Source organism: Lissotriton vulgaris, chromosome 4_2 (genome assembly GCF_964263255.1).
Source record: "Lissotriton vulgaris chromosome 4_2, aLisVul1.2, whole genome shotgun sequence".
NCBI lineage: Eukaryota > Metazoa > Chordata > Amphibia > Caudata > Salamandridae > Lissotriton > Lissotriton vulgaris.
In genome coordinates this window covers 8,405,261-8,426,855 of record NC_141692.1, presented here as the reverse complement: position 1 = coordinate 8,426,855, position 21,595 = coordinate 8,405,261, and the positions used below count along the sequence as shown (strand labels likewise).

At 48.7% G+C, this 21,595-nt stretch overlaps 1 protein-coding gene and 1 pseudogene across 1 annotated transcript in view; one reads left to right on the top strand and one right to left on the bottom strand.

Moving 5' to 3' along the window:
• The first annotated feature begins 13,669 nt into the window (after positions 1 to 13,669).
• Positions 13,670 to 13,741, top strand: LOC147718115 (U6 spliceosomal RNA; annotated as a pseudogene).
• A 2,161-nt stretch (positions 13,742 to 15,902) lies between these two features.
• The window catches only part of LOC147718113 (lymphocyte antigen 6E-like), a 421,083-nt gene continuing 415,390 nt past the window's right edge, over positions 15,903 to 21,595 (bottom strand). The window contains exon 4 of the mRNA XM_086919258.1: positions 15,903 to 16,262. The gene's annotated coding sequence lies outside the window, so the exon portion shown is untranslated. The remainder of the gene's footprint in view (positions 16,263 to 21,595) is intronic.

Here is a 21,595-nt window from a genome sequence, read left to right as displayed (position 1 = left end):
TCTTCTGTAGCGCCGTCGACACCTTGCAACCTTTCTCTGACTTCTTAGATGCCAGGGAAGAGGGCTTCTTAAACATCTTACCAGCCTCCACCAATGCTGTAGCAGTAGATAGTCCTTCCCTCTCCTTTACAAGGTGGGGAGGAGATTTACTAGGACTCCGGCTCTCAGACTCACGACGGGTCTTTTTTAAGGCCTTAACTGGCGTTCTAAAGAAGATGAAGGGGAAGCTCTACCCCTTTTGACTGACCCTCTACATGAGGTTGCAGATGAAGAGTCCTCACTGTCTCTTGACAGAGTTTCCTTTCTTGGCTTTAATTTCTGGAGCCAAGTGAGGAGGCAACCCTCACACTCCCAGAGGGTCTTCGAAGAGAATGTGCAGCAGATCTTGCAGTCCGCTGCCTTATGATCTGGATACAGGCAATAAATGCAGCCCTTATGCCTGTCTTCCACATAAAGCCTTTTCTTGCCACAGGTGGAACAAGCCTTGAAAAGGGCTTTTTTTCTCCTTATCAGAAATTTCTAGATGAAACACCTAACAATACTAAAGAAAAAATGCTGGAAAAATCCTCAAATAGAGTTGAAGTGAGCAGAGCTCAAAGGAGACTCCCTTAGCACAACGTGCGGTAGAAAATCTGAGGCCCTGAGGTTCTCTCAGGAGGGTTCTATGAGATGGGGCTGTTCTGATTGGCTGTTGCTTAGTTTTGGTCTCTTTTACATAACGAGGTGGATATGCCACAAAAGGGAATGAGGCCTAGGCCTTTTTCTTTCTCTTTTGTACCTACTGCTATGTTAATTTTGTTACTGAGACTCCCATTCCGACGACGGGGAATGATACAAGCTATGGGAATCTATGAAAGTTCCAATACATGGGCAATTTGTTCAGCCACACCTCTGTGGGTCTACGTGGCCCAAAGAGAAAGGAAGGGGACAAAATATCTTACTCTACATCTGTCTCTTTTCTATTCTATCAATCTATGATTATCTTCCGTGAACTTGTAGCAAATGCCATTTCATGTCACTTTGTCTGATGAACGGCGCTTGCTCTGCTTCATTTAACAATGCACCGCTGGCTGTTTGATCGCTGCATGATTAGTATCTGTTATCGATCTGTATTTTCTATTATCTGTCCCCCAGACCTCAGGATTGGGCAGCCAGAAATAGTCTGCTGACTGCCTTCTGTGTCACTGTATCGAAGTGTGTCTGTAAGTTTGTCTACTGCAATAGGGACAGATGACTCCTTCCCACGTACACTTACAAAGATTGAAAATGGGGAATACAATTATGATAAAGGACAGAATATTGTGTTTTGTTTAGATTGCAATATCTTTCTTGTGAACGTGAATATTCTCTGGAAGGAGTGGAATGGAAGATTACGGTGTGGAACTAGTTTTTGGGAAGTTGTAGCCGGAGAGCAGTTGGCTCTGGTGCACTGCCTCCTGCTGGACACCAAGGGTGGGCTTCAGATGTGAATAGGTGTCCACCTATTCACAACAAGGAGGGTGTTGGTGTTGATATTGCATTATATGCATTCATTTGAAGTACTGGTATTGTATTGTATGCATTTATTTGAAGTGCTTTTATTTTTGATATGCTGTCTTTGATTATCACAATGTATTGTGATTCATTGAGATTCTTGGTATTTTGTGATTGACCTTTCATATGCTAATTATATGTCAAATGACTGATTACAAGTCCACCTTTTGTTTTTCCGTGGCCAGTATAACTGAACTGTTAGAATGGGGAATTTCAGGCTCCCCAGTAGCAATGAAGCAATGTGGTGTGCGTGTGAAACATGGGCAGAAAAAGGTCTGGCTGTCCTAACAGCCGCTAACTGTGGGGTTTGTTTTGTAATACTCTAGCAACAGAGCTCTTGGACCCTGAGCTTGCACAATGAATTTCGTGCAGACCCACTCCGACTTTCATCCATAAGGGTTGATAGAATTAGTTTCAGGGGATGGTTCCTTTGTGTTTGCCTGGGACATTTTACAGCTGTTTGGCACCTGGTGTTCATGCTAGGCTGGGTGACATGTCCATTTGCTTTGCTCCCAGGCCGTGTCAACAGCCCTGTTTTCTTAAAATAGACACATGCATTCAGTTAGATTAATGTACGTGAGTGAGCACGCTTCTCCTCTGTGATGAAGTAGGGGGTGCGCTGAAGTGTGTTTACCCTTATAATGCAAAGTAAATGTGTTTTTGGAAAGGATACATCTGTCCATGCTGAACATATATATGCACTGGCATTCTCTACCACATGGGCACTATGCACCGAGCTGTCCCATGATGAACAGACCTTTTGCAAATTTCTCGCGCACAAACTCATAAATTGGGAAGTTAACAAAATAGAACTTTCAACAGGATGTTTCAAATACTGCTTCTGCTGTAACAATGGAACAGGATGTCGCCTATGCGCCTTTCAAGTTCTGTAGAAAGAAAAATGAGCTGTTAAAATTATACACAGAAAAATAAAATACAATACAGCGTCTTAATGGACTAAGGTTCTGAGGCCCATTGTGCTTATGAGCTGCAAGCCATGGCCCTAAGACAAACAAGGAATACGGGAACAGCCCCCTTCTCTCCATATTATAGTTGGGATGTAGCCAAATTTACGTTCACTGATTTCTTTCCAAGTGCCTACAACATTGATAATGCCCCTATGAAATGTGGCCCCACCACCTGGAGAGAAGGAACATAAAGTGGCATTTGTACATGTACCATGGTTACAGAGCAGATCTCATGTCCTTTATCAAAGACTTTCTGTAATTACCTGTAGAACATAGAAGAGGGTATACAGAACTAATGAGACAGGATGGGAGGCAAATAGGTGGAAGGAAACGCCTGATCATTTCGTAGAGTACAAAGAGTGAAGAAACAATAGTTACTGAGAAATGTCCATAATAATAATAATATTAATAATAATGATAATAATAATAATAACGGCCTTTGATGATATCATACACTTCAAGGTTAAAGGAAACTCTTTTGGACTGGCTTTGAAATAATGATCGTGGGCAGGCCACAGATTCTGGGCACTGCGCCAAGACTAAACCACACACTACAACAGTTTTCTGTGGGTTTGAACAGAACTGGTTAAAAAAGAAAGATATTCTTTGCAGTAGTTTATTTTAACAAAATAGGATTGAATAACTGTTCCAATTTATAGTTGTTTAAAGTACATTTAAAGAGTGATGAAGGGCAGTGTTATTTTGTGTATATGCACTTAATAAGTTTTGGTGCAACATTTTCAGATGCAAGAACGTCAGAGAGAAGATGTTTGTCATACGTGTCTGTTTTATGTCTTGCTTCATGGTATGTGTCTTGTCAATTGACATTGTGAGGGCCAGAGTGATGTCATTCACTGGTCCCCCATCTCTCAGAGTCAATTACAACAGGAGACATTTGCTGTTTTAAAGAACAAAAGATTACATTACATTGCAGTATTAGCTACTTAAACAGCAAGGGGCACATAGGACCTTCCAGTAGGTCCTATCTGGGCCCATGAACAGCAGAAGGGTGCTGTTTACTCTGACGACTGAGTGCTGGATTAAGAGAGAAGATGGGGTAAGGAGGCAAACATTTGCCTAAAGGTCAGGTTACGCAATTGAAGGGTGGTAGCCAGAATGCCCTGCACAGCATCATTTTCAGGATAACAGTCTACAGCAGAAATATTAAAGACCTGTAAAGTTCATAGTATAGTTCATGAACATGCACAGCTGTTTCATTTCTGTACATCAGGTTCTTTCAGTTCATTGATAAGTATTGTCCCTGTGTCAAGTGCTAGTCTTTAAAGTATGCATTTGAACATATTGACTCTCTCCCCACAATGACAACAATGCAAGTATTGAACTAAGATCTGAATAATCTGGGTGGCATGGGTTCCATTTATACAGAAAGATGTTGTAAGTTGCTAAGTTACTGAGGCCTATGTTTTGTTGTATGTGACACTGAAAAATGTCTCTGTATATATATATTTGTGTATGTATGTGTATATATGCATATATAACAGGGGGGTGGAAATTAAATGCCCAGGATCACAACATTTGGTCTTCTTTTGCTTTTGAAGCTAATGGATTTTTTTAACGTCTTGTACAGGGAAGACAATATCATTGTTAGGTACTTTCCTTCATTCCCCTACAGAGTGTAACAGGTTTCCTGTTTTCGAAATGTTTGCATGCATGTGCTTAATTCCTGGATCCATGTGCTTAATGATAAATGTTTTCACCCTCTCATATCTGAAAGCTCCACTGATGCAAATATGTTCTATAATTCTGAAAATTTGGCCCACACATTGCACCACTACTGATTACTCACCTAGCAAAGTGTCATAGACAGGGGGTGTTTGGTAAAGAGTAATGCATGTGTGCTAGCCACAGATAAGTATGCAAATGTTCAGTGTGATTTAAGAGGCACACCCTCCCCGATGGAGGTATAGCTCTAATTCTGGTTCATGCTTCAGCAACAACCCAGGCTCACTGCAAAATTCTTACACAGTGGGCACGGCTAGAAAAGTACTGGAAGGGGCAAGATTAAACACATCCAAACGTGCTCAAGCAACAGAGCTTGTTGCTTTAATGAGAGCATATAGACTGGCTGAAGGAAGAATAGTAAACATCTACACACACAGTTGAAATGCTTTCGAGGTAGTACATGATTTTGGCCAGCTGTGGGCCATGAGGGAATTCCTCACCTCGGCTGGTCAACAGATACCATGCACCATTAATAGCACAACTATTGCATGGCCTGTTGCCACCAAAGAGAGTTGCAAAAAAACAAGGAATAGCTTTAACTGATTCTGAGAACACTATTGTTCAAATTGTGACTACTCCACATGATGTCATGAAATTAAGATAAAGGATAATAATATGTATTATGACCCAAAGTATATTACTCAAAGGGTGGGGTGGAAGAAAAGGAAGAATGGAAAGGGGACGATATAGGCAAATAGAAGAGGGAAGATGGATCGGCCCAAATGGAAAAATATGTTTACCAACAATAATGCTTGCTCCCATGGCCCTACTTATTACATGGTCCATCACATGTAGGACGTGATGGAATGATCAGACTGTTTTTCAAATGCTGGTACATTGTCCCCACATGGAATGGACTTCATCAACATGCCCCCCACTTAAATGTACAAGTACGTGTTGGTTATTGTGTTAATGATCAGCAAATGGACTGAAGCAAGCCCATCCAAGAACTGTGATGCACACACTGTTTCCAAATGCCTCCTGAAGGAGTTCATTCCACGCTTTTAAGTGCCCATGCTTTTGGGTTCTGACAATGGACCGCCGTTCATCTCACACGTGATTGAGGGGTTGTGCAAGGGGCTAGGAGCTACACAGAAACTACATTGTGCCTATCATCAACGAGCAGAGTGCGATGTTGAGAGAAAGAACAGAGTGTTAAAAATAATATAGGGAAGATTTGTGCATCCACTGAACTGACCTAGATTGATGCACTACCACTTGCTCTTTTGTCCATGAGGAGCACTACAAAGACTAACATTGTTAGGTGCTGTAGCGCCTTCCTGACGAAGGGACACCAGTAGCATATGGCCTCCAGACAGAGGACTTGGTTTGGAAAAAAGCTCACACCAGAGCTCCAGCCAGGTGACATCCTGGATCCACAGCTCCCACACCAAGAAAGGAGTAGGGCTGGACAAAGGAGGGCAAGCTCGATCTGCACCAATAGTGTCATCTGTGGTGCCCCGCAAGTAGAATATTCGCTCCAGCAGACCAGCAACAACAAAGAAGGATTAGAGGAGAGGCAGATTCCTGCTCGCCGCAGGCCAGGCCTCCAACAGTAAGCTCAATTCAATAGTGGCAGATTCCTGCTCGCTGCAGGTCAGGCCTCCACCAGGAACGCACAACTCAACGGACGCAGGTCCATGCTACCTACAGCAGGCCAGGCCTCTGGATACTATCTTCCAAGGACCCCTACGTTCTCTTCAAGTGCTAGTGACTGACTTCCTGAATCCATGGTCCTCATACAAAGAAAGCAGTGACTCCACAGCAACCAGAATATTGTGCTCACATTGCTAGTCCTAGCACTGGCCCTGAGATACTGCTTACATGACATAGAGATATTGTACCAAAATGAAAAAATAGAATAGATACACTCACCTGGAAGTTCCATTGCCAATGTTACAGACCACAACGTTTAGAAATAGCATTAGGAAAGGTTTTGGAAAGTACACACCACAAATATAGTAAAGAAATGACTAGGTGTTATAGGACGCAAACTGCAAAGAATACAATAGAAAGGGAACATATTGTGAAAGGGCACCAATGATAGTGCTGCATAGCAGTAGTAGTGTTAGTTCTCGAGGTTCACAAAATTCAGGGCAGTGGGTTACACTAGGGTCAGGATAATTGCACCAACTGGTTTCTGGTTTCAACACCCTGCCTACTAAGGGGTAATTTTGAGGTACCAACATGATGATGTGGAGATCCTGCAAGTAAGCAGTAGTGATTTGGTCTCAGATGGGGCAATGTAAAAGCAATCTTTCTTCTTTGATACCAAATGCTTGAAGCTTCAGACCCTGTTAAAGTTGACATATGAGCGGCCACAAAAGACGCTTGTATTTTTCCATTGTGCTTCAGTTAAACTGTTTTTGTAACACAAGGTTTGCTCAGAAAGATAACGGAACAGAGGAAGATGCTCGCTTAGACACAGACATTTCAGCATATCACATTTAGAAATATGTCTGGTACGTGCTATGATGCTGCAAATTATTAACCGGACAGGTGCCAAGGATAATACATTGCATTACAGTGGAAAGTCCCAGAAGCTGCCTACTTGGGACACGGGGTCACTAACAGTATATTTGGGAGCATAAATGGTATAGCACCAACTAGGCCCTTTCTAATTGGTCAAATAGGCCATGCTTAATTTGTACTATGTGTATTATGATGCTGCATCCTCTTGTGGTCTGTGTCTATAAATGCTTGTGTTTTACTTCTGCTATTTGAGCACTCAGCACCCATCTGAGGCTCCCGTGCACGTTATATAAATTTTCTTTATTTTACTCAGGTGGTCGTGACGAAGTTATGATTTTGGGTTATACAGATCTTTTCAGTTTCTACAAAATGTTTAACACATGTTACCTGCTCTGAACAGTGCTCTACAATTGTTTCAGATAAATCTAGCTCATTAGAATTTCTTTTTTTTAAGTATTCGGATCCACAAAAATGCAACTGCTGGACTAGCAGAGCATTGGCATGACAGTGCCAAAGAATCAGGGAGAAGAGCGGATTTGTGGGACTGGTGGTGACTGAACAGAGCCCATGGAAACCATGATGGAGGAAGCATTGGTAAGATTGAGAGACTCAATGCCATTGATTGGCTGAGGGTGGGTGGATCTAAAGATCACAGTGTATCCCTGGTGGTGAACTGTTGATGCAGCTCCCAGAGCCATGGTACTCTTCTTCTATTGAAGCAATTATTGTTATTCAGGTCTTTTTTTCTGCACCCTACACCCCGCGTGGAGGAGGCCATATTGCCACTATGCGAAGACAACTACTACAGCACAAGAAGCTGCAGAAACAAATGCAGATGCTGCGTTGTTACCAGGCGCAAAGAAAGAGGTCACTCGCAGCAACTGTCCAAGAGAAGCTCAAGTTACCAACCGCATTGAACGCTTTGATGCAGAGGTTCTGAATGGGGAGATGGCATCAGCTCACCCCGTCACCTGAACTACTTCCAGGAGACAGTCTGCAATGCCTAAGGGTTGGAACCATCGTAACCACTGACTCTAGCTGCTGATGTATTTGCCCCGGAAGCAATACCTCTTGATTTAGAGACCCAAGAAGTCACTGCTCTACAGAGTGGTAGGTTAAACTAAAAATTGCCATCAGCAAACACGTAGGAGCCACGGTTGGATGTCAGAGTATTGTACACAGAAGTATCCTATGGCAAATATTGTTTTCTACATATCGTTTACAAGAAATATCATCTCCTCGGTTGTACATTATCCATTAAGTCATATGGGGCAATACTTTTGTAAACAATACTGAAAACAACATTTTGGTCAGATGATGTTCTGATAATAATAATTTCTACCACTCCATGAACAAAAAACTTGTGAACCAAATTCACCTGTGCATGGGAAACCTCACCATGGATTAAAAGTTGTGCCGACTAAAGCAAAGGCCACCACAAGAAGATTATGTGTTTTAATGGCAATAAGTGAGCGCTTTTGCTTCCGGCGCTTAATGTGTTAAAGAATAAGTACTGAGCCCTGAGTTCTCAGAAGCCTGAGCCCAGGACTATTGAAGGTCGAAGTGGGAAACACCATGTCATGCCTATTTCATCCACCACCAGGCACTCCCTGTTCCTTTATCTCAACCTTGCATGTCAATTTTCATCTTGGCTTTCTCCCTTTGTCACAGTTGGTGTCACACCCTTCCTCCAGTGTTTCCCCATTTCTCCCTTCTTGTATTGGTCTGGGTCAAAGTCTGATGACAAAAAAGGAGTTCCTAATTGTTGTCAATAGACAAAGGGATGCAGCGTATTCAACAGTCTGGTCACTTTATGACCTTTATGTAAGCCTGCCCGGTGTAGACAATCTCTTTCAAAAACATGGTGTATTGAAATGCCTCTTTTTATAAGGTCACCCCCCGGTTTTTTATCGGTTGCTGCTGCTTTTTCGACTCTGAGTGTACACTCAGGCCTGCTAACCAGACCTCAGTGCCTGAGCCCTTACCCTTACACAGGTCTGTCAAATTGGCTCATTTCCAATTGGCTAAGCTAACTTACCTGTAAATCCCTAGTAAATGATACCGAAGGTAGCCAGGGCTTGTATGGTAGGGCGTCCCTCCATGGATTGTAGCACTGGCTGTGCCACCCTGGGCACGTTACGAGTAAAATGAGTCTCCGAGCCTGCTGCTGAAGGAGCACTTGAACTGCTGACCCAACTTTTCCATTTAAAGTCATGGCAAGGCCAGACTTCAACCTGGTATATGTGTAAGTCACCTCTATGGCAAGCCTATCGAGTCATGAGGCTGGGTGAAACATATCTCAAGAGCAGAATACATATTATACATGTTCTGATAGTAAAAACTGGAACCTGTCGTTGTTACTATGGGAAGGTCTGGTTGCCCAATTTGCAAGTACAGAGTTACCTGCTGAACCCCCTCAGCTGTGATAACTCTGAAAAGGTGCAACCAAAGTGGGTCATCCAAGGCATCACAAATTCACATTAAGTTTGACTTGATTTGCAATTCAAAATTAATGTAAAAAGTTCTAGTATGCAATTTTAGCAAAGTTGCCACTTTGTTGCATCTTGTCCCCTGAGATGTTACCGGTTGCACATGGGGTCCTGTCACTGAGACAGCTTCTGCCTTCTTGGGGTGACATGCTAATGACTACCAGAAAAGGATACATGAGGAGCCTGCTCCGGAAGGTGGTGTCACCTCCCTCCTGCAGGCAGCCACCCGGATGCTGGGCTAAAGAGCTAGCTTCAAAGGAGAAGCCACCTTCAAAGGGAAATGGGCAACACTTGGGAAAGAAGCTGCTCCATTGTTCAGGTGGACAGGCTGACACTAGGGACAGGAGAGGGGAAGCTAGTTCCCAAAATGGATTATCAGGGGCGTGTAAGCCCTTTGGTAGCCACATCTCTGTTTTGGGCTAAGGAGCTCCACACGCCAGGAAAGAGGTCCTTTCATATTGTAAGTGGGCAGAATGGTGCTTCCTGGGAGGCACAGATGCCGCAGTTCGCACAAGTGGTCATCAGGTGGGGGGGAGCCTGGTAGCCCATTGGTCACCAACCACATCCTGCCCTGAGAGCATTTTCTGAGTATTAGTATGGCATCCCTGGCACCCCAAACTCAGATCTTGACTGTACTGGAAGAAGGACCAGGACTGTGCCTGTCTTGTCCTGTTCAAGCAGAAGTCGTCTCCAGAGCCTTATCAAGAGACTCCAAGTACCGGCTTACTGGCCTCCTGTTTGCAGCACAGGAACACATCAGCTGACGATACCTGCAGAGGCGAATTGGTAGGTTAAAGCGTTCATCGCACCACCAACTGTCGCTGAGTAGCATCAGGCACCCGGACCTGATACACAAAATTGCACCCAAGTTTTTTGAGCCCCAGAGTGTCACTGGAGTGCAACTGGACACCCAGAGGACCCGTTATTGACCTAGGAAGGACTGGCTTGCGATGGTGATTAAGCGTGATAGTCAGGTGGCGAGTGGAATACCACCAGCACAGAGAGTGATTTGAGGGACATCAACCCTGTGATCACAGTCACCTTACTCTCTTTGTGCGCCAAAGAGAATTCTCAGCAAGACTGCTATCGACTGTATCCACCCCTAGGCATCCTTTGAAAATCATCAGCATCCTTCATCTCTTACATCAGGACCACTTACAAGGGAGGGCCCTGTAAAGGATAAAATGCCTAGAAATGCCTGAAGACTGCTTTACCTGCTGACCGCATTGAAACAAGGCGAAGTTTTCTAAGTGTCACATTTGTAGAAATTGCCAATGCTTGTTCGCAGTTGAGTGAAACAATTTGATTTAATATGTCTTGAAATTCTAGATCTCCGGAACCCTCCTGTGGACCTTTTTCATTGTGGTGTCTGGAAATACAAAAAACACAGTCTTTTTCGAAATTGGTGCAGGATTTCTTTGGTTCTAGCAATTTCTATTTAAAAGATTTACACTTGCTCAGAGCCGCAGCTACCCAGGGTTGAGCTGAAGATTTGACAAACAAAACCTATTGGTCCTAAGGGGGTTGGTGAGGTTACAAGACCACATCACATAGCACACCCCATTACCTCCTCGTTAGTCTTCCTCGCCACATGATTTACATAGTGAGCATAAGCTCCACGACAGAACCCTCCAAAGCAAAAAAAGCCTCCCACCCCCTCCCAACATGGCCGACCAGTCCCACCTGACCTCTATAAGAGGCGGACCGGCCCAACCAACACCTGTTTTTTTTGTTCTGCGCGATTCTCTCCAGAGGCGCTGTTCAGGTAAGATGGGCCGGCGTGAGCTGGCCCTTGGGTTTTAGGGTTGAGGACCTGCTCTAGCGGTCTCTGGTGCCTTATGCCTAAAAATCCCCCCCCCTCTTCCTTCCCCCGGTCCTATGGGGCCGGTTAGGTGCTGCTCTAGCGTGCCAGGGGTTTACAGGGGGGGGGGGGGGGGTGGCGGCCGGGGATGTGGGGTGTTTGGTCGTTCCCTTGTATCCCCAGGTCGTTACTGATGGGCCCTGGCCACTATGTGGGCTTTTGGGTCCAGCGCAGCAGACGCCCATCGTGTGAATGTGTTTCTTGTGCCCCTGGGCTCGAGCGGCTCCCCTTTTACGGCCGGTCTGCCTGCAGTTTGTAAATCTCAACATGTATGCTTACTGCGGTATGATTTGTGACCCGGTTGGGTAATGCAGTTGCATTTGAATGTCTACAAATGGGCGGTTGGGCTGGCTAGTCATGACAGTTTCCGCCTCTCTCTGCTGTGTTTTGTGCAACTGAAGGTTCTTGCCTCGTGCCTGGCTTTCTGCCGGGTGTTGCGCTCTACCTTCTTTCCACGGGTTGTGGACGTGTGCGCTGGCTGCATTTGCCGGCGCTGGGCTTTCGTTGCAGTAGCTCAGTTGTAGAGCACGACGGGCTGACCTGACCTGGGGCGGCGGCGCTTCGGCAAGGCGTGGGTCACACAGCGTGTGATTCCCAGCTTCTAGGCTGAGAGTCGCTAGAGCTCCCTCACATGGGCAGGAGGTCGTGCTGGGAGTTACAATGTGTAGCGCGCAGAATACAGCACTCTGTACGCACCCACTTGGGGGTTTTAATAGACATGTACAACGTTGGATGCAACGTACTCAAGATTAATTAAGTTGACTACAGATACCGTGAGGCTCTGCGAGAGTCAACGCCCACCAGGGTGCGTGTCAGGACTTTGAATTGAAAATGCTCAGCGTTGTGAAACATGAATGCCTTTGAGAAAGTGTAATTCGTGTTGTTGATGTGGATTATTGCCATATGCTGTGGTATCATGACCAGCTTCACGGTGCTACACTGGCGCGACATAGGGGTGCGCGGTACGACGTGGGGTCGGATCCCTTATGTCTGTTTTCCCTTTCTGGCGCCCTGGCTCGCCCTGGGCCATCAGGTTGCTCCGGAATCAAGTGAGTTTGAGGGGCTGGGTGGCTGTGCCTTCTGGTCTCCTTGGGGAGGCGGGGGATTCCTTCTGCTCCGTGTGCGGGGTCTCCCTGTTGGGCGGCGCTAGCCCTTCTGGCCTTGCGCGGCGGGGTCCCTTGACCCCTCCTCGCCTCGTCTGCCTCTCGACCGGTGGGTCGTGTGCGTCCCCGGTCCTGGTATTTCTCGCCTCGGTGCCTATTCCACTCCTGGAGTCACGTTCTGCGGCTCTGGGCAATAGCTTGCTTTTTCTCCACAACGGCCCCCTCCATGCTTCAGAGGCCTGGCCTCCACCTTGGGTGTGTCCGGGGATGGACGCCTCAGGGAGTTAGCCAGGAGGGGGTCCACATCAGCTTTCGTGCGAGCGCCTTGGGCCCTTGCGGGTGTGTTGTGTGCTATGTTTGTGGCGTTTTACGCTTCTGTGCAGTTGGCCCCTGCACAGGGAGTTCACGCGAGTGCGTGATTCGTTCCGCGTTATGGCGTGATTTTCCCTCTGCCGGCGGCGGTGGTGATTCCCGGGGTTTCTCGGGGTACGATCTCTGCGCATGTCTCCGGACTCCCTTCCTCTGCCTGCGCCCGTTGTGATGGGCGTTGGGGAGGTGGGCTTTGTCACCTGTCCCACTCTGGTGGCCGCAAGGCTGGCTCGGCCGTCTGGTCTGGCTGCGTCCTTGTCGGCGGTGAAGGCGAATGTCCTACTCGGGCTGTCTCCGGCTTTTCATTTGGGGCCCGCTCCCCCGGGCGCGGCCTTCCTTCGGACTCCCCGTCCGCCTGTGGGTGAGGGCGTCCCGCCCTTGCAGGGGTGGGGCCCTTCGGCCTTTCCGCCCGAAGTCAGTCTTCACGGGGTGCTTTCGGGTTTGGCTTCCGGGCCCGAGTGTCGGCTCTTCCCGGTCTTGTACGGGTACTGCCGCTCCCTTTTTTTTTAGCCCCTAGATGGGACGTGGCTGTCCCGGTCCTTGGGCTCTTCGGGCTTGCTGGCCGGTGTCCGGTCTTGCTGGTCTTGCGGACTTTCCGCGGGGTCCCACCGTCTCGACGGGTTGGGGTCCCTGCTCCTTCCCTTGTCTCGCCTGGAGGTTTTTCTGGGACCGTGAGTTGGCCTGTGGGGCCGGCCTACGAGTGGGGGTCCCCACTCTCGGTTGCGGGTACTTCCGTTGGGCGTGCCTTCTGGCCCAGGGGGGGGGAGCTGTGCTCCTGGCCCACCTGGTGGTTCTTCTTCGCCGGGTGTGGGTCTTGGGGTTCCCTGTCTGGCCGTGTGCTACCTCTCTGCCTCGTTTTTTTTTTTCCCGTGGGTGAGGCTTCACGTCTGGCGGTGTCTCTCATCCGTCGGCTTCCTGACCTATGTACGGTGGACCCTTCGGTCCTCGTCTCGGGCTTGTCCTTCTTCGGGGGGCGTGTGCCTGGCCCCGGTACTTCCCTCTGGTTCATTCAGGGGGGGGGGCGTCCTTTGGCGCCGGGTCGTTTGGGGGTCGTTGGGATCTCCTGCAGTCGCACAGCTCCTCGTGCTTCGGGGGTTGCTGAATGTCCTCCTGGACTGCCGTCTTTTTGCTGTGCTCGCTTCGGCCGCACGTTTACTATAATTGGATGAGAAGATTAGCATGGCCCCTGCGCAAGGATGACACCCCGGGTCTTGGTCGGGTCGGGCGACCTGGTGGTGTTGGTGTCACCGGTCCTGTCCCTTCGGGCTGTCTTTCCCCCGGGGTCCGACTTGGTGGAGGCGGTTCGACTGTGTCGGGTCTTGCCTTCGTTGCCTGGTCTCGCCCTGACCCCGGTGGGGTTTCGGCGCCTGGGGCATCGACTCGGTCTGCCTCCGGTGGCTCTGGCCACGGAGGGGGTCTCGGCCCTCCGGCCCGGGTTCTGGTCTCTCCGCCCGGGTCCTTGTGGTTGCCCTGTCTTTCTCTTGTCCTTTTCGGTCTACTGTACGCGTTTCCCCCGTGCCCTCTGTTACCACGGGTCCTCTGCTGGCTTCGCTTGGGCAGGGCCGGGGTGCTCCTGGGTGCTCGCTTCGGCAGCGCGTGGACTACTGATGGAACGTTACAGTGCAGTTTGGCATGGCCCTGGCGCATGGTTGACACGCAAATTCGTGGAGCGTTCCTGTGTGGGTTCCCGGCGGGGTCCGCCGCCCCTGGTACCCTCTCCTTTTGCGAGCTGGCGGTTCGGGCCTACTGGCCAATCCCGGTTCTTCCCGTTCCGTGGTTGGTCCGGTGTCGGTGTTGGCCGGCTCTTTCGGCTGGCCTGAGTCCGTCTGCAGGCCTGATTCTGGCGCGGATGTCGCTGCTTGCTCAGGGTTGTTCTTCTGGGGTTGTGGTTTTGTGATGCCCGCGCCTCCGTGGACCCCTTGCGGGTCTTGGATTTCCTGGCTGAGGGGTTTTTCCTTGGGCGTGGCCCCTTCTTCCCGGTGGGCCCGATGGGCTGCCTTGCGGGCCTTCCGCAGTCCGGTGTTCGACGGGCTGGTTTCACTGGTGGCTCGCTTGGCTCCGGAGTTTGTTTTCTCCGTCGCCCTCGGACGCTCTACCTGTCTCCCCCTTGGGTTCTCTCTCTCGTTCTACGAGCTCTTCAGGGTCCGCCCTTGGTGCCCCTGGCCTCGGGGGCTTGGCAGTTCCTCACCTTTTTAGGTGGTTTTATCCCTGGTGGCAGTGGTGTCTCCTGGGCGGATGGGCGTGCGGGGGTCGTGCCTCCGCTCCCCTCCCTTCTTGCGGGTTTTGCCGGACGGTTGTTCCTCCGGCATGTCCCCCGTTTCCTTCCCGGGGTTCCTTCCCTGGTGTCCCGGGCTCGGGTGGTGTCATTACCGCCTTTTCCTGCCGACAAGGTTCCTCTCTTGTCCGTGCTGGTTGTCCGGTGTGCGGTTTTGGTTTCTCTTGACCGCACGCCTTCCCTTTCCCGGGGGGATGACCTGTTTGTGTCTTTTGGTCCGGTTCGTTCGGGCCGCTAGCCCTCTCTTTCCGCCTTGGTTCGCTGGCTTGCACAGGCTATCATCCTTTCCGGCGCTTCGCTGGGTTCGGTGGATCCGGCAGGGGTCCAGGGTCGGTCCACGGGGTGTGGCTCTGTGTCCTGGGCCTCATTCATGGGTGTCTCCTCTGTGGAGATTTGTCGGGCATCGACGTTGTCGTCCCCCCCCTTGTTCATGGGACTCTTTCGGTCCCGGGGTGACTTCGCTGGGGCCGTTCGGAGTGCAGGTGCTGCGGCTCCTGGCTGGCCTACTTTTCCTTTATGTCTTGATTTCAGGTTTCCTGTGATCCCTGTTTTCTTTTCATTTCTTCTACTTCAACCTTGTGTTGTTTTTCTCTGCATCACCGTGTGGTGTTGTTCTTATGGTGGTCAATGAAGCCTTGTTGGCTTGGGTATTTGCTCACTATGTAAATCATGTGGCGAGGAAGACTAACGAGGAGGTAATGCCCCGGTTACTTACCGGTAATCTTCATTACTCCGAGTATAGTCTTCCTCGCCACATGAGTTCCCTCCCCCCCTCCCGGTCTGGCTATCGGCTTCATTGTTTGCTTGGTAGATCAGGCTGTTGGTTGGGCCGGTCCGCCTCTTATAGAGGTCAGGTGGGACTGGTCGGCCATGTTGGGAGGGGGTGGGAGGCTTTTTTTGCTTTGGAGGGTTCTGTCGTGGAGCTTATGCTCACTATGTAAATCATGTGGCGAGGAAGACTATACTCGGAGTAATGAAGATTACCGGTAAGTAACAGGGGCATTTCCTCACACATGGTATCCCCTTATTAAATACGTTGCTGTATATTCACAAAATAAGTAACAACTGAATGAATAATGAGAAAAGCACTTTTATATATTTAACAATATACATTTATTTCTGTGCATTGCAAATGACCGCGTGAATATTCACATTCATGGAGATTGCTTCAAGGTACAGGTGATATTCGCTTTCATTCAGAAGAAAAATAAACATTCAAACAGTAAAAGACGCCTTTTATGGCTTGAAGGGCAGACTGCAGAATTCTGCAGCGTGTATTCCGACCCCAGCTTTGTAAGCTGTGGTCAGCTGTGTTCCACCCCATGTTGCAGAAATCAATGAATCGGGATTTGTAAAGCGGGGCAAATCACAGTGAGTGTTTCAAGGCGCTGGAGTTGCTAGCTGCTTCGCCGTGCTCTGGTCATTGGAACAACCATGTCTTGAGTGCCTCTGAAATGAGAAAAAACATGGAGAAGCAATGAAAAACAAGGCAAAAGCAGGAGAAAGCACTCAGAAAAACAGTGGGGGTAGAAAGGAAAAAGCAGTAAAAAGCGAAGTAAAAGCACGAGAAATCACTTACAAAAGCAGGGGGAAAGGAAGGTGAAAGCAGTAAATAAGGAGGCAAAAGCAGGAACAAGTGTCAGAAACTGGGCTTTTCTCCTACTTTTTGCCCCATTTTGAACTATTGGAGGCTGATTTTCGACTCCGACATTGCACTGAGGCCTGCTAACAGACTTCAGTATTCCTTCCTGGAAACAAGGGGGCATATTTACAAGGGGATTGCACCACCAGACGTCACTTTTTACGAAGCATGGCTTAACGCCGCTTTCCAATTATAGTACATTTTCAAAATGTTTTGCCTGAAAGGGGCGTGCAATGGATGTTGCCGGGGGGGGGGGGGCTTGTTCCACTGCAACATGTTAACTGTTAACATGAGTTCTTCAGCTGCATCGAACAACTCATATTAATAAACCCACACTGATTCAAGTGATTTATTTATTAATACATGCACCTAGAGGGTACCTTAGAGGTATCCCTAAACCCTATGTTAGAACCGGGGTCTCTAGTTGGCAGGGGTATGCACCCTGGTCCAAGTAGGGACCACCGCTTCCCACCTGGTAGCTTGGCGCAGAGCAGCAAAGGCGTATCCTCAGAGGCAATGGGTAAAGTATTTGTGCAACACACAACAGCGATGACACTGTAAAGACAGTCAGAAAAGGACACCACGCCAGTTGGATATAGAATTAAAGATATCTTTATCTAGAAATATGCAAGATCTAAAAATATGGCGATGATATTCCACGTACGGTCATAAAGGTTTCAGGGCCAAATATGGCTTTAAAAGGCTCTCTGTAAGTTGGTCACAAAATTGGGCTTGTGGGCTCTAGACTTCGCCAGCCACCTTCAGCAGTGAAAACCAGTCACAGATTTGGGGGCAAACTGCCGGGGAATCCTCAGTGGTGGGAAACACATGCCCCTGTGCTCCCAGCAGGACAAAAGGTACAAGTAAATTGTTCCCAGAAAGAAGAAAAGGCCTTCAGTGGCTTGTATCAACAATGCCCTGATCAAGAGGTTAGAGGGGGGCGTGGCACTCTTTGCCCTAACCGTGGCGGTAAAGTGCGGGTCCCCCCCCCCGTTGCACTTAGGAGGTTGTTGGCGGTGTGTATGCAGTTAGGAGGTGCCAAAAACGGTGCAGCCACACTGGCCCGCATACTAGAAAATGCCCCAGTGTGTTGGTTGAAATTTGAATGCCCGGGGGCACGTAGTCCAGTCCCCGCAGTGCGTGGTTTACTTCGAGGTTGTCCTCCTCAGGCCCGCGATTCCGGTGCAGTCAGTCAGCCCCCCCCCCCCTTCCCGAGGAGGGGTGCACAAGCTGTACCAGGCAGTCTACACAGAGAGCCGTGAATGGTTCCCTGCAGGCCGGCCACCCCGCCCTCCGTTGGAGACGCCACCCACTCCCTGAGGGTGGGCACGGCCTCTCGCTCTCTCCCGCTCCTGCCGGTATTAGCTGGTCTGGTAGACGCGGCGAGATCCCTTGGTTTATTTATTTATTTATTTATTTATTTATGCAATTTTATATAGCGCGGGCTTTACCCGAAGGTGTCAGAGCGCTTCACAATAGGAACAGAATTGATACAACCTGAGAACATCACACGAGCAACAGATTGCAGAGGCATACGTTACGTTACATACGGTAAAGTGATAATTGTGAGCAAACAAGAATATATGAGGTAGTAAAAATTTTGAGAAACCAAAAATACATAAGGTAGACAAGGTAATTGTGACACTTGTGAGCAAACAAGATACATGAGGTAGTAAAAATGTGGGCTACCAAAAATACATGAGGTAGTAGAAAGTGCACAGGAGGAAAAAGTGACAAGTGTGCAGGCTAATCTTCACAGCGCTATATAGCACTCCACTGGATAATTGGAGGTAAGTAAGCAATGTAATTAATAAAATGAATTTCGTAGCGCGCCCTGCATCTTAAAATGCGATGCAGGGCGCGCTACGAAATTCGTTTTATTTATTAAATTGTTTACTTACCTTCAATTGTCCATATTCCGGTTTTTACATCCCCCATCCTGCCCCTCTCCCGCCCCGCCTCTCTGCCCCACCGAAACTCCCCCCGCGGGCCGTGGCTGTCCACAGTGCCTTTAGGTCCCGTAACAAGTCCTTCTCCCACAGGGATGTCCATAAGGTGGTTTTAGACCCGCGCACACAGCATCACAGGGGGCGATTTAAATTGGGCGCTCAGCCCGCACTGGCAGCATTAATGGTGGGAGAGGAACCAGTTGGCTTTCCACACCCTGTGTGGCAGGGGCAGGTCCTTTAAAAGTACCAGAGCCAGCAAGGCTACACGTAGACACAGCTTCCAGGTCTTGGGAATTTTGTGGTTCAAGAAAAGGCAGTCCTTATGAATGTTGTTCAAAGAAAGGCAGTTTCTCAGGGATCTTGTGGAGACACTCTGATGATGGTACTCCTTTGGTCTCCCTAGCACGGCAGGATCAGCAGGCAGTAGGGCAGCTCAGTAGGTAGGGGCAGCAGTTCCTTGGAGCAGACGGCCTCCTCCCAAATGGCAATCCTTCATGGCGCAGCAGTCCTCACTCCAGCAGAGCTTCTTCCAGGTCCAGCAGTGTAACAAGAACGCGAGGCCAGGACCCTCCCTTATATATTCTACAGTCCAGGGGCCAGAAAGTGGTGGAAGTCTCTGGAAGGGTCTGGGGGCAGGGGCTTCTGGAAGAGTCCAAGGAGTGCTGGTATGTTCCCTGCCTTCCCTGACCTAGCTGTCACAGTGACGTTAAGGCTACAGTGGGCAGCCCATCACAGCTCATCCCAGGGAAGAAGGTGTGAATCACCACTCCCACCTCCCAACCCAGGCAGGCTATCAGTATGCAGAGGGGAGGGGGGAGTCTGCAGAGCCTAATCTAAGTGTAGGTAGGAAAAGGTCCCCTCTATAAAAGTGGGATCCCTAGCGTAGTAATGTCCAAACCCTATATATCATTGGAAAGGGTTCCCCGCCCGAGTCCAACAAGACCAAACATGACAGACTTATTAGGTCCCTGTCAGAAGTTATCCCATAAGGGGAGGTTCCCAATGCTAGCCTATGGAGGATTAAGCCTTACTGTGGTAGCAGTGGCTTGTGGCAGATATGCCAGCCTCACAAGGTTTTAGGGGAGAGCACCCGCACCTCAGCACTGTTTAGCAGTGGTGAGGCGCCCAGAGTCCTAAGTCCAACAAAAGGTAAGATAAAAATGAGAGGCTAAAGGGCAAAATGGTAGGGGAAGACCACCCTAAGGCTGACAGGTCCAACACCCTACTAGTCCTGTATGTGTGCTGGCTGACTGGTCCTGTCCAGCCTGCCACCACAGACAAGTTTCTAACTCGTTAGGAGGTGACAACTCTTCTTTCAGTGGACTGAAACAATGTCTGCTCTGGAGAGTAGTGGATTACACCTCTCCCTCCAGAAGGTTGGTAAATCAGCATATCAAGGCAGGAGGGTTCAAAGGTCTCTCCACCCTTTGATATGCAAGCGATTCAAAGCTCCTTAGAAAGGGGAGATGCCACCCTCTGCCAAGGCCCATCTGGTCCCATGATAGGCACGAAAAGTAGCTATGTAGGAGGTGTAACGCACTGTCAGGCTGGTCACACATCTAGGGTGACAAGCCAGAAGTAAACACCAAGTTAGAACCTCAACCATCATGTGTGTGGAGTAATTAGAAATTCTGGAATAGGGTGACGCTCACTTCCCAAAGGAAATGATAATATTGGGGTGTAGTGACCCGAGGGGTAGGTAGCCCATTGGCTACTACACATCACTCTCCTTGATGCCCCTAAATTGAGTATTTAAAGGACCCCTTGACACCAAGATTTCAGATTTTGATGGATCAAAAGAAGTAGTGAACAAAGAAGAGTGCTATCATGAGAACGAAGGAGCAATGACATAGCTCCAACCCTGTCAGGATGACTGCTGCCCCCAACAATTGTGGAAGAAGCAGATTTGTTTTGTCGATGTGCAAACTCCAAGAAACCCACAGAGCTGTTGATACTTTCCCAATTGAGTTTGAGTATAGGAGTTAATCTCCTCCAGTATTATTCACCGACATCTTGCCCACCGACCTGCCGCTCACCGGGGCTACCAACGCAGCAGATGCCCAGGAAGAGATAACCAAGCTCCCACAGGCCAGATCCATCCCCACTACAACTTTGGGGATGCCAGGGCTGACTGGAGCTGCACAGGACCAATACACGGGTACCGGACCATTTACAACAAACAAGGCTTGATGGGTCCAGTCTGGAAACCAATTGTAGGACAGAAGGATCTGCTCTTATGGTTAACCCTACTTTTTGCTGATGTTTCACTGTTTTTCGACTTTAGTCTGGCTGGGGCCCTGCTATCCAGGACCCCAGCCTAGGTGCTTCCTGGCTAAATTGATTCCATGTACTATTGGTCCACTCCAGTTTGGTTACTGGGGCACCCATGTGAGTCCCTAGTTTATGGTATACTAGGTACTAAGGGCATAGGTACCCCAGAGGCCTAGCAGGGGCTGCAGCATGTATTATGCCACCCCTGGGAAGCCTTCCAAAATGGCACCACAGGACTGCTCCTGCAGCCTGGGTAAGGTGGTGCATGCACCCCTTACTTAGCTATAGGTTACCTATATCTACCTTAAATCACTACACACATAAACCTATCAGTTACCCCATGGCAGGCCTTATCACTCCCGAAGGCAGGGTGCTGGGTTTTGTGTGAGAGGGTTCCCATGCATGAGCAGGATCCCTCTGCAGCCTTCGTAAACTATTCTCTGGGGCTCTTCTGTGATGCAGTTAGAACATATACTCTTAAATGCATTATAACTAGGGCTCCCTGTTTTTCGTTTTTACTTATTTTTACAGATAACTACAGACAGAAAACAATGGGGCATATTGCCAATGAGTAGAGATATTTATCGCTAACTAGGCTTTGAAACGATTTTTTTATCGCTAAGCATCGCCGGAAATTATCGCGGAGATAACTTGCTATTAGCAACGTTTATCTCCAACTCGATAATTTTTCCGGCGATAGCGTGAATATCGCTGAGAATACAGCGATATTCATGCATTAGCGACAAAATGCTCTTAGCCATGTTATCCACCTCTCATTGAATAACATGGCTAAGAACTGGTCTGAGCAGGCGTTAGTTTTTTGGCGATAGCGGGAATATTTCCATCGCTACGCCCGCCTTGCTAATAGGCGATAGCGGGGTTAGCGACTGCTCTCAGTCGCTAACAGCTTGGGTACGCCC